The sequence below is a fragment of the Pinus tabuliformis genome, chromosome 9 (genome assembly GCF_031772625.1).
Source record: "Pinus tabuliformis cultivar Carrire ecotype Pingquan chromosome 9, CPIR1, whole genome shotgun sequence".
Lineage (NCBI taxonomy): Eukaryota > Viridiplantae > Streptophyta > Pinopsida > Pinales > Pinaceae > Pinus > Pinus tabuliformis.
Window position 1 is genome coordinate 886,943,936 of NC_142307.1, and position 13,613 is coordinate 886,957,548.

The following is a 13,613-nucleotide window of genomic DNA, read 5'->3' on the forward strand; positions in this document are numbered from 1 at the left end:
AGTGGGTTTAATTTTTATTAACCATGATTAACTCCTAATTAAGTGTGTATTAGTTGGTGGTAGTTTTGGCGGTTCGCTAAATCAGCCTTACTCCAAATTTGGTGAAGTTAACTAGAGTTTCTCTTGTTTTAGTGGAGATTTCCTAGGAGAAATTGAAGAGGCCATAACTTTGGCATATTTTGACTAATTTTGGCTTAGAAAGAGTCATTCCTAGATGATTTTGATGCTCTAAACACAATGGAATAGGCTGCAAAGGAAGCAAGGCACTTATGTACATTATTTTTCTACGTTGAAGTTTAAGGAAGCCTAGGGCCACCATGAGAGGAGGTCAAGCCTAGATCAGCTGAAGTCTAATTACAGAGCTTCGAAAGTCATTTTTGGGGCTTTTGGGTCTTCTAAATCCAATGGATCAGGTTCATGTAATCATAGAATTTTCCATTAATCCAAAGAGGGCCTAGCCATTGAAGAAGATCCAAGGAGATGTCGCCCAGGAGGGGTGAACTCCTTTATCATCTTTGTGTCATCAGTTGTTGTGTTTTATTTATCTACAATCTTACTTGCTATATATGTGTTTTAAATAAATAATTAACCTCATAATTTTCTCATAAAAGACACTCAATTATTGACACATAATCCTTCACATTTTGGTTAATTTGAGACGATCTGAAACACAATTTTAATACTGATGAGGGAGCTTGCATAGCATTAACAAGTTTGACCAACATTCAAATCAAGCACTGAGGTTTCGAAATGCACAATTCTGGGCTTGAGAACTGAAGTTGTGAAATTCACAGCTCTAGGCTTGAGCACTGAGGTTGCGAAATGCATAGTTCTGGGCTTAAGCACCGAAGTTTCAAAATACGTAGTTCTAGGCTTGAGCACTAAATTTTCAAAATGTGCAGTTCTGGGAGATAGAGATTGTACATTACATAGTTCCAAGAAACAAGATCACTGCTTGAGGGCTTAGACTGCGTAATGTGCAGTTCAGGAGGGTTAGATGAGGCTAGGTTGCCAGGAATTTTTTGAAATTTGGCTAAGTGTGGGACCGAAGAGACTGTTGTGAATCAGTGATATGACTTGACTATGATCACACACTTGAGACACTTTGATGACACAACAACATATATCATATGGAACATGTTAACAACATATTTCCCTCAATGCAACAACTTTGTGATGACTTTACGACAAGTGTGACACTAAAGGTACACTTTGCGACGACCATGACGACACTTGTGCGACAATGCTTAAAACTTTGGGAATGAGTGTGACTGATGTTTACATGGTTAGACCAACTCATTCACACAAAGATAACCCCTTGAAACCACTAGAACAAGCATACATACATTTTGCAACAACTAACATGCGAAAAGACGACAATTGCTAAAGTGTGAACGACTCTTGCAATATGTGAATCAATAGTGAAAGTAACACATTCTAGAGCAAAGATAACATGGAAACACCACTAATTAATGTTAAAGGAAGTGAAAGAGAAAGTCAAAAACATGAAAATGATGCTCGCGAAAACAAAGGTGTGCACGAGCGATAGTTTGTAAAACTCACTAAAACAAAAGTACAAACACAGCTAAAATGTGAGAAATTGTAATTTTCAGTGCACACGGACTGTCAACATGGATTGGACATCGTACAAGCCTTATTTTGTGGAACATGATATTATTTTTCAAGATTTAGTAAAAGAATGCACTCATGAACTTGTTATGGACTAAGCATGCATGAGAAAGTGACTTTGACACTTCCATTCCAAGAAGGGAGCTCAAAAGCATCAATTGACCAAGAAGTGACTATAGAATGACCAAACACAAGATCCACACCAAGCTCCAAAATTCGAGTGTACGCAAAATTTTGGAGGGTTGTTGTTGCAGCGACAACAGAAGCTATGCAAACCAGTACATGAGATGGACCACAATACGTCAGGAAAGGAATTAAGTAGTGCGAAATTTCACAAACATATTTCATACCTTGTGCACCAATATGGGTATCAAGGATTCTTAGCGACATCTGGTTCTCAAGTACCCTCACTATCTACATAGATACATCCAGACAGAAACAGATTTACTAGACATCTCCTCACTTGGAACAACATATCAATATGCTGTGAAAATTGAGTAAAAATTTAAACAAAAGAAGAAATAATTTAGATCTATGAATTCTTCACAACAGAAGTATGGAAAGGGCCTACCCAAACCACAGAACAAATGAAAGAGGTAGGGTGGACCATCCTAGGACACCCTATTGAAGCTACAAACAAAAAATGGTAATGGAGAGATGAAGAAAGACATGAGAAAGTGGTGTGATTTCCACAAGTGCCCCACTCATAACACAAATGAATGTCCTACAAAGAAAACACTAGTGGCTGAGCTAAAAAACTCAAATTCAGACACAAGTTTTGACTTTGAACTAGACCTAGACAAGGCGAAATAGATCATTGATGTGGAACCAAATTCCACCATTGCCACCACCAAGGTCTAACAAAGTGACCTTGAACATACAAGGGAAGGTGAGCATCTATTTCACTCAAAAATGTGGGTGATAGGCGCTCCATTGTGTTTCATTGTTGATAGATAAATTTAGAAGAACCTCATCTTAGTAGAGGTTGTTAAGCATTTGGGCTTGCTGACAACACCACACTTACAACCATATAGCATCTAGTGGCTCCACCAAGGGAAATATCTTTGCATTAGCCAAAAGTGTTTTCTGCCTTATAGCATCAAGCCTTTAATAGATGAGGTATTGTGTGATGTTTCTCCCTTTGAAGTTTGTGATGTTCTGTTAGGCCAACCATACTTGTGGAAATGTCATGTTGTGTATGAGTCTAGAACTTGTAGTGTTATTATTACTTTGGGAAGAAAACTATACAAGATACCAAAGGTAGTCCCGCCTATTGCCATTTCTTTTATCTCTGCTAAAAAATGTAGTAAGATCATCTTTCAAACTTGGAAATTTGTCTTCTTCCTTGTTTTCTCTAAAAGTAAGGAGAAGTTCATGGCCACATCTGTGGCCTCCACATAGGGCTCCTCTGCGCATCAGAGGAAAGTGGATAAGGTCATGGAAGAGTATAAATACATCTTCTCCTCACCCATAAGGGTACCTTTGCACTATCAGGTCAAGCATTCAATCGATCTGACCCCCGACATGTCTCTTCCGAATGGGAAAATATATTGTTGCTCTCTTCTAGAAAATGAGGAAATCAAGAAGCAGATCCAAGAGCTACTGCAAGAAGGGTACATTCGACCAAGTTCCTCACCCTGTGGGAGCCTGATTGTACTCGTGCAAAAGAAGGATGTGACCAAGAGACTTTGCATTGATTATTAGGCTCTGAAGGAAATCACAATTAGGAATAGGTAACTGAATCCTTGGATTGACAACCTTCTTAACCAGCTCAAGGGGGCCAAGTATTTCAACAATATTGATCTTAAGTCTAACCATCACCAAGTTCCAGCAGAACCAACTGATGTGTGAAAGACTACTTTCAAGTCCAAGGAGGTTCTTTTTGAATGGTTGGTCATGCCCTTTGGTTTAAATAATTCCCTAGTAACTTTCATGAGGCTTATGGATGACACCTTATGTCATTTCACCAACTCTTTCATGGTTTTATGTTTGGATGATATCCTCATCTTTAGCAAGACTTAGGCAGTTCACTTACAACATATTCGATAAGTCCTTCACACTCTGTGACAACACAAGCTATGTGCTAACTTGGAAAAATTCTTCTTCGACATGGTCAAAGTCCAATATTTAGGTTACATTATTGATGAGCAAGGTGTGCATGTTTATCTAGCTAAGATCTAATTTATTCGAGATTGATCAGTCCCGATGACTCTAACAGAGCTTCACAACTTCTTAGGCCTTGCTAATTTCTACCGAAGATTCATGTTGGTGTTCTCTTATATCACTTAGACCTTAAGTCAAGTTACTAAGGGTGGAGAAAAATAAAAAAAAAATTGGTCTATGTCAGAACAAAAGGAATTCGATGAACTAAAAAAATGTCTTTTCTTTACAACATTCCTCACCCTACCAAACCTGCAACAACCATTTGAGATTGAAAAAACTTCCTCTGATTATGCAATAGGTACAGTCCTCATTTAGTAAGGACATCTAGTGGCCTCTCATAGTGAGACACTCTCTGATACTATCTGGAGATACCCCACCATTGATAGGGAGATTCATTCCATCGTGAAATCTTGTTGGCAATGGAAACATTATATTCTAGGGAAGGAGATAATCATCAACATGGATCACCAACCTCTTCAATTTATCAAGACACAAGGTAAGTTATATAATTACCGCCATCAGTAATGGTCCACATATATGTAAAAAATACATTTAAACATTAAATACAATAAGGGAGACACCAACCACATCACAAATTTCCTCATTCGTCCCTCGGTTGTGGTACTAAGTACTACTCTCAACTCTTGTGGGCACATGACCTGTGGCTGGACACAACTATATAATAGTGATTTAGAGTTCACAACCACAGGCAAGTATGTTCTAGATTTTCAACTCTAGCATGCAATGTTGTGCTACCTGGGACACCTTTGTGTTCCTTCAAGTGAATGTGCCAAGTTGATATGGAGGAACATTATATTCGAGTAGCACGGTACTTTGGTTTGGAGAAGATATTGTTAGTAATGCATAAATATTTTTATTGGTCAAAACTTCAAGATGATATTTGAAGGCATATCAGGTCTTGCACTACCTGCGCTATTTCCAAACAAACCATTTTTAAGAAAGGTATGTACACCCCTCTACCTACTCCTAACCAAAATTCAGAATCCATCTCGATGGACTATATGCCTACCCTTCCTTCTATCAAGCATGGTAATAAGTGTGTGTTTGTGGTTGTTGATAGATTTTCTAAGATGTCCATCATATATGCTTGCAAAAAGTGTATCACAATAGAAGCCACTACCAAGCTCTTCCTCGAATGGGTATGGGTACATTTTGGGATCCCATAGACCATCAAATTAGATAAAGATAGCAGGTTACTAAGTGCGTTATGGTTGAGAGTCTGGTCAATGTTGGACATCAAACTCACCAAATCAATTACCTTCCACCCCCAGAATGATGGCCAGATAAAGGTTTTCAACAAGATGATCATCCACATTCTACGCATGTACAACTTAAAGAATCCATGTGCATAGTATGAGAGCATCCCTTATGTTCAACACAACTACAACATATCTCTCCATAACTCAACTAGCCACAACCCCTTTCAGGTGGGCCTAGGATTTCAACCATTAAGGCCCATTATTGTCGCACTACCCCTTAAAAATACCCAAGCAAAATTTATAAATTTTCAATATGAATTTGACAAGGATACCATGTTTATTGAAATAATTCACCACATTTTCCATCTGGTCCATGAAATCTTACAAAAACCCAATGCTAGGCATAAACAATGCCATTATTAGCAACCCTGTGCCACACAAGTTTCAAGTGGGAGACAAGGTATGGTTGCATTTGTAGAAGGAATTCCTTGTAGGGGCGCATTGGAAGCTTCAGCCACTCCAATATGGACCTCACACCATCACCAAGTCTATGGGTAACAATTATTTTGAGCTAAGTATCCCCCCTTTCCTTGGCCTGCACCTAGTGTTCAATGTGTACTTCCTTTGACAATAGTTTCCACCATTTTTAGACACATCATAAATTGCAGAAAAACTGACACCAATATAGCTCAACCTATCTTGCATTGAATAGGCCACAAATGATCATATCTTGGACACACATATTAAGAGAACTAACCAACATAGGGTCCAATTGTATCAAGTTGCCAAAGCATGCCAACTCCTTCACCAAGGCAAGTTGCTCATCAGGGGTCAAGATCAGTTGAAGTTTCCCACTCTCATGGAGGCACTCAATGAAATAGAGACCATTTCTCAATAAGTGGAGAGGAATGATCTAAGTGATATATCATATTCCATTGGATCACAACAAAATTTTCTTATTTTGGCATTTTTTATATATTTTTGACAGTTTTCAGGACCTAAACTTTCAGAGCTATTTTGAGGCCCAAAGCAATGTTTTTTTGGGAAAAATGTAAACATAATTCTATGATTTTTGTCAAAAGTCGAAAATTATACTCCTCAGATAGAACTTTCCAACGGGATAAAACAAATATCATATGCTAAAGTTATGACCCCAAGAATTTGACATTCCAACTTACCCCATCGAGGCACATAAGCCTTTGGTGCTTCATCTTCTAGGATTAGTTTTTTATATTTTTATGGTTTCAAAAGCCTCATTGTAAAAATGTTCAAGAAGGCATGTAGTTGTCACATCTCTAATTAGAGATAAGCTACCAGTGTTCGAGCTAGTTTGCTTTCATTTTGCATGTATACAATTTCAATATTTTCCATTTATTAATTAAAGTCAAGTTTCATTGTATATTTTCGTTTTGGTTTTAAACTTTGTATTTAATTTCATTCCCTTCATAAATTTGTATCATTCTATGACAACTATGGACAACCAATGTTTCTATTTATAGAAAGTATGGGACATTCAAGTAAAAACACAACCAAATTTGTAGCTCTAGAGACTGGCCTTGTTGTCGCATCACCACAAGACTTCTCCAAGGTAATTATGGAGGGTGATTCTTATCTAGTCATCTCAAGAGTAAATAAATTGATCAATGAAGCTTCTCTAGAAAAAAAATTCCGCAGTTGGAGATTAGAAAAACATATTTCACATATTAACCATCTAATCCATATGATTTTAGCCATTATTCCCTCTCACATCAGGAGAACATGCAATAAGGTAGTGGACCTTTTGGCCAACTTGGGATGCAATGTCATTCACCTTCATCCTTCAACAAGTTGGAATGGGCACCTATGGGAGGACTATAGATCGGGACTTATCGATCTACTAAAAAAGATTGAGAAAGCTTATTGGGGGTAGAAGAACATAAAGAATTGGCTTACATTGAGGAGCAGCTCTGCAACAATCCAAATTCTACACCTCCAGTCAATCCAAATATTCTAGGCACTATTGATATTTCCATCTCCTCTTAATGGTTTCAATTAAATTATATCTTTTCCACTTCACTTGGAATCCAGTACCATGGGATAATGAAGTCTTGGCCAGTAGACCTTTTTCTATGTATCTAGTTAGTATAAGAACATTTTGAAGAAAAGACATTAACTTTTTACGTTGGTCTAGTTTCCAATATGGTAGACCATGGCAAAAGGATTTTGGTATTATATAATCTGGTATTAGTTTTGTTGTGTAATTTAATTGTTGGTTAAATTACTTACATTAAACCATCAATTCAGGGTTTGTAAACTTGTGAAGTACACATGCACCATATATGCTAGGCTATCAATTTTTACTTGAAAGAAAACTATTCAAATTGCAAGATGAAAATTAAACCTATTTATGACGAGATCTTAGTAAGCATATGCACATGCTCTGTCTTAGAGACCTAAATAAAATTCAAGACTTGGAAATTAAATGAATTCAAAGAAAACTATGTGTTGATGGGCTGAAATGTACCGCCAACAATTAGGGGGTCTCCATGGTGTGAAGTCTCAATTAGACCTCACATCGTTTGGGATAGGAGCCATGTAGGCCTGACTACCACCATGAATGTTTCCGCTCTTGGTTGTCAAATGAGAAGGCGTCAGAGTGGGGACAAGAATGAAATTCCCAAGCAGTGAAACAAAATCATCCCAATATTGACAAACTATAGACAGAGGTACAAACAAGTCTCAACAAAAATAAGAAGAGGTATGCCATGAGAGGGATCAATGACCCAAAACCCAATCAGACATACATAAACAATAACATTCCAGAAGTTAATTACAAACTAGTTCATAATAGATCATTGACATGGCAAGGAATAAGGAAACACATATTCGAAAGAAAAACATACATGCAACAACTATGAAACAGTCCATAACATATTGTGTATATGAAAGTACACACACAAATACAATGGGAATATCAGACAACCAATACAACCATGATGAGTAAGCATGGGAATGAGTGCGTAACATGAATAACATCTTATTAATGTTGTTGTAACTTCAAGTACATATCTTTCAATTGGTCAAAACCCAACAGTGGAACATAGGTTGCTCATATCATTGCGCAATGCAAAACCCTAGCTTCACTACATCTCACTCTACTAGCTGCCAAGAGTTGAGTCCCTCTAGCTCTCGAGCACAAATCAACTATCTAATCCTAGCCTCAACTCAAGTGCTAAAAGTACCCTTTCATGAATCGTGAAGTTACATTTATAGAAATGGAGGGGTGACCTTTCATCTTCCCTCATGAGCCTTAGACTTCCAATGGGATTTTGGCTTTCCTTCTTTTGTTCTTTTCCTGACCTCAATATTTTGTCATTAAAGACAAAATAATATTTTTTACAATATGATAATTTAGCAATGGATAATTGTTGCTATAGATAAAAATAATAATCTTGATAGGACTTGATGATGTCCTTGTTACGTCCTAACATAACATCTTATGGGAGGATCTAGGAATTTAAGAACATGACAATTCCTCTTTTGTCCAAAGGTTACTCTGGTGCCAAGCTAATCATTCACAATCATTGTATTCGACTTGCACCAACAAAGCATCCCACGATTCCAATCCTGCAAACACAAGGTCACTTAATAAGGTGCAAGATTTAATTAATAAAATAAGAAACGATTTTCATTGAAAATAATTGATTCCCATAACAATATTGAAAAGGAAAAGAAGAAGCACTCATAGCCCTGAAACATTTATGTTGAGATTCATTTGTCGAGTCTTCTTCGATCTCTGGGGAATATTTCAATTGCCAGCTCATCTCATGTAACTGATATACAAACTTTACGGAACCCTTCTCATGCATGAGTATAATGTCATATGCTTATTCCTTCACATGTGATTCACTGTATACAAATTCAAACTTAGTAAATAACCAGTGCACCCATTATACAATATTTGCATTTGCAGGGTCAAAATATGTGAGGACGAGGGATAGACTTCATTGTTTGCGCAAAACCGATATGAGGCCAACTTGGGACTTAGAGACCATATGTTTTTGTAGAGTACCAATTCCAAAAATACTCGCATATGATGGATGCTCAAGAGGTATATTTGTTGGTTATAGTCTCATACTAGTGATATTACCCAGTGAACCAAAGAAAATCTTTAAAGAAGGCTAGACCTCCTATGTTTTCCATACTGACCCTATAGGGCGAGCCACTCAGTGTATTATGGGTGTGCAATGCATTGGTGAGATATACTGACTGGATTTCCATTATGTGCCATAAACAGAGACTTGCCTTATGTCGCATATGACACAACCTTTGTTATGAGGATTGAGAGTCTGCTGGTTCTAAGTGCGTAATGCACCAAAGGTAACACTCCCATCTTTTCTTTGATTCAGCACATATCCAATGGTATCACAACAACTCTTTCTAGATGGTTACACACCCATGTCATGAGCGGTCACATAGTCTTCGAAGAAGATGGGTCAGACTGGGCACCAATTTTCCCAAGCATGGTTTTGCGACTTGCCTACCCCAAAATAGGTCGCATAGTCGCACTTAGTGGAGGTCACTCCTTCTAGCCGTTTCTAGAGTGCGACATTGTGACCTCAGTGGAAGTGTTTCCTGAGGTCGCACAGTTGCGTCACATATCTGGTCACATCTCCTAGTGGATTTCCTGAGATTCGCAATTGCAACTTTGTGACCTAGGCGGTGATGCAACTTACTGGGAGTGAAATCATGGGAGCTAGGCGCTAGATTGCAGGGATGAACACATTCCATTTTTGTGACTAGAATTCATTGAAGGAATATTTAAGAAAACAAGGCCCTGAAGAGAATACTAATTTCAAATGTCCCATGAAGTGTGGATTTATAAAAATGGGCATGTTGCATTCTAGCAAACACAAAACTATATTGACTATTCTGATGCAACAAATAATTTGGCTAAACCAGGGTTTCCCACAACATCAACCAAAAGCTAATAAAATCAAAGTCATTAGTGTGCAAGCATAAATATCTGAAACGTATACAAATGCACATTCAACTAGGAAATTGTTGATTTTACTAAGCCACGTCCCAGCGCCACATACTACCATCATCACAACAACAGAGAATGGTACTTCCATCATGAGATATAGCCATTTGTTTAATAGGAGGTTTCCAATGTGCATGTGATAACCTGGAAATTAAATTAGGAGGGCTTGACTGTAATTCCCAAACATAAATGTTTCCTTCCCTGTTGCTAGCTGCCATGAAATTATAGTGGAAATCGCATGAAAACTTGATAAACCGAATGTCGCATTCTGGCATTGGATATTTCTACAAGACACCCACAACTCCATAACTATTACTTTTCTCCTTGTTGTAAGACTCCCACAAAAATACTTCATTGTTCATACTCTTTGATATGATGAAGTTTCCAAGCCCTCTAGTGCAATCCACATAATTAGAATGCATTGCAGCAATAAAAAATAGGAAATGGAATGTACTTCATGGGGAATTTCAATGGAAAATTGGTCCCAATACATGAATTCTTGACATAGGTTCAAAAATATTTGATAGACCAGATCTTGACCATGTTGCCCATTCCATAGCTTACAATATGATATGCATCTCAGGATGAATATTTAAAATGAGATATTCATTGCGATGTCCCCCAACTTCTGCAAATATCAACATGCATATTCCAGTTTGGAAATTCTAGAGTTGTACAAATTCATGATTGGATAGCAGATAAAATAAGGGAAGCTTTTGGTGCTTGGGACCTTATTTTATTCACAGAATCTCCATAGCCAATGAAACTCTTATGGACCTTTTCACTTGCACAATCAAGCACTCAAATTATACCATTGTGACCACCTGCAACTAATAATGGTGAACCATTCACATCGCATGCCCAACTTCATGTCTAAAATGATTTATCCTTATCATCGTCAACAGATTCCTACGAAAGAGAAATAACACTTCCTTCCAATCATGGTAAATGGTCACCTTGGTCACTAACATTTAGATACATGCCCTTCCGATGTAATGCCTTTGTCAAAACATTCATCAGCATTGATCTCTGCACATCTATTGTGTTGGATTTTCACGATATCATATGTGTTTTCTAACCTGTGACGTGTGTGCCACCTTACGGTGTCCATGTATGCACTTCAAAAGGGACTTGGAGTCAGTCTTACAAATTTTTGATGTCAAGGATAATGTGATTTCCATGAAAGGTAGCTCTCCATAATGCGACTACCATAGAAAGAAAAAGGTAGCGCTCCTTGATATTCGTTTGGTCATATGTTTGTAATATACCACCATTATACCGAATGGTCATCTGGGCTTTGAGTGCCCTTTGAAGATTTTGTTCAAAGATGAATTTTGAAATTGTTGTTCACCTTTAAATAAATCCAAAAGAAAAGCATTGCTCGTTATCTTGTAATGGCCATAACTCATCAACACCCTTTACCATTTGCATTTCATGCTTCACTTTGGAGTGCGTATTTATTTTATGGTGGCCATTGGGATTTTAATCAAAACAATCCTTTACATGCGACCTTTGGATGCATTGTGATGATATTCACATATTCGATCAATAAAGCCGAAACTCAAAGCATGAACCACTTTACTTTAAACACCCACCAAGCCTTGAAGTCAGTATTTATATTTAAATAAGTCTTCCTCCCAAGTGATGTCTTTTCACTATATCGTTTGATTTCATGCTTCTAATTGAATATGTTGTCGAGGCAACTCCATCTAAAAATAAACCTGCAAAGGACAAAACAATAGAATAAGTGATCATTTTATTGGACAAGTTCATAAGTAGGCTAATAAAACAATCCATCCACTTGAGGTGTATACAAGGAATTATATAAATAACCAAAGCAAGGCATTGTGAATCATATTAGTTTGGCATAAGATACTTAAACTGAAAAACCAACTCAAAGTTCTGACAGTTTAATGGGCCTATTAATTGCATGTAATTCTGATATCGTGTGATGCCCAAGGTGATGTTGCACTTATAGAGCGAGTGCTTTGAAGTATTGAATCGTTAATCATGTCAACCTAGGGTTACAAGGACACAAGGGAAATATAACATTATCACAAACCTAATGCACATGTTGAGATGGGGAAACCAATCATGAACCTAAGGGACAATGATGTTCGATGATTCTTACCATGATGCCCTGCAATGCCGATGATAATGTTCCCTTATATGCATATGAATTAGGTTAAAACATGAAGAGGAACCTTCATTTTGACAATCTAGGGTTTCTCCCAAACCCTAATATGGTCAATCATAAGGAAAGCCAAATTGAATTCATGCTCGTCCAAATATAGGGCCTCTACTGATCGCGATGCATATTATGGAAAGATAAGTTTCAAAATCATGGGAGACTCTTAACGCATAATGAAGCAACAAACCTTCAAAACCCTAATGCAATCATAAGGTCAGTATCTGAGACAACACATGATGTGTGAATTCAATATGTGAAGCGTGAATGGGTACATCAACAAGGTTTGATAGGAAGGGTCACAGGGAGAGTAACCAGTTGAAGGCCCGATCAAAACCCTAATAGCCTAGGGCAAGGAGTGGGGGCGAGGAGTGGGGGACCCTACAAAACTATGCTAATGTGAAAGATTCAAAATGAGACAAGGAAATGAAATATTATTCTACTGAAATTTGCAAGACAAATTAACTCTACTCATGCTTTTAAGGGAAACGTAATTTACTTGGCTTGAAAAAGAAATATATTCTATGAAACCTTGAAGAAAATCTATTCTATGAAACTTTGAAAGCAAATTTAATCTATGTGACTTGAAAGGAAATATAAACTATAAACTCATGAAAGAAAAGTTGATCTAAATGTTGAGACTAAGCTAAAAAAAAAAAAATTATTAAAGGAAATATTTTGGTGTTTCTTATTTATTGTCAAGCACTCGACCTGTAAAGAACTCGAGGTGAATGAGTATTAAAGTGAAATAGAGCATTTAGCTGAACTAAACAACTGAATGGAGTAAATTCTAATCTAGTTGCATAGCATAATAAATTAAGTCAAAATAACGAAAGACAACTATAATATATCTCACACATCCTCAGGGGCCCCTCCTAGTGAGTGTGAGATGTTAAAAACTCAAATCATGAGACTTTGAATCACCAACATAATCACGAATGTGCCATGAATTGAGCTTGTATTACTTGAAATGTAAAAATAGAGTTTTTAACAGGAAATGTTAATGAAAATTATGAACTTAATTAGATGTCTTATGTATTCAAAATGAAGTGTTTTATAATGGTTTCAATATTAACAACTTAAGGAAATATTGATTAGAATCGAGAACTGAATTTGGCATCTAAGGTTCCAAATCAAAATAGGACTTTTGCTTCTCATGATTCGCTAGTGAAGGAGTGAATCATGAGAAGGCATTTATCGACACATCATTAACTTAAATTTAGGTCTTCAAATCTAGCTCGCTTGATTAGAGGGTTAGTCTCTTGATATTATGTGTGAACCAAGTATTCCATAGCCATGTTGACCATAAGTTTGATCAATGATCCATGCTTATCCTGTGACCCTCCATCTGTAACCAGTAGGTGGATATCCATGTAGGTGACATTTGGCA

At 37.1% G+C, this 13,613-nt stretch overlaps 1 pseudogene; it reads right to left on the bottom strand.

Moving 5' to 3' along the window:
- Positions 1 to 10,064: 10,064 nt before the first annotated feature.
- On the bottom strand, positions 10,065 to 10,974 carry LOC149151613 (polycomb group protein FIE1 pseudogene; annotated as a pseudogene).
- Positions 10,975 to 13,613: the final 2,639 nt, after the last annotated feature.